The sequence below is a fragment of the Limulus polyphemus genome, unplaced genomic scaffold, assembly GCF_000517525.1.
Source record: "Limulus polyphemus unplaced genomic scaffold, Limulus_polyphemus-2.1.2 Scaffold690, whole genome shotgun sequence".
Lineage (NCBI taxonomy): Eukaryota > Metazoa > Arthropoda > Merostomata > Xiphosura > Limulidae > Limulus > Limulus polyphemus.
The window spans coordinates 360,855-361,488 of record NW_013666300.1 but is presented as its reverse complement, the minus strand read 5'-3'; positions in this window follow the sequence as shown (position 1 = coordinate 361,488).

Below are 634 nucleotides of genomic sequence, written 5' to 3'. Positions count from 1 at the left end.
ATCAGTATTAATGAAAATAGCAGATGTACTGTATTTTAAAATAATTTTTTCTTGATCAGCGAACTCGGTTAACCTCATATCACAAGGTCTTAACTTCCAAATATTGCTGACCATCTTGTTCTTTGTGTAATTACCTATTCATTTTATACGGCACTAATGTAATGTTTATGTATGTATGTAAGACTATACTCATATATATTTATTTATGCATGTATATTGCTATATATATATATATATGTGGGGGGGGGGGTATCCCCTCACTCATTATCACATACTCTAGTATCTTATAACAGACTGTTTGTGGCTTCCGTACATAATACTTCGATAACCTTCTCCAGTACCTTCAAAGCTATAGCTCAGTAGCTGCAGTCTCGTAATGTGCTGACATCTAGAAGCCATCAAACTCAACTCGTTTTTCTTTTCAGTCATCATGAAGTAAACATTTGCTGATAAATTCAACCAAACTATAACTTTTCAATTAATATTATTGTTACGCCTCCAGTCGTTAGTTGATTTTCCGTAACTTCGTTCCGACGAAACTTTAGCGACACAAGTCTTTACTTAATAAAACTGGTTTATTCTTTCACGATACACTTATTTTCAACAGTCGCGCTATAACAAACGCTATATCTCA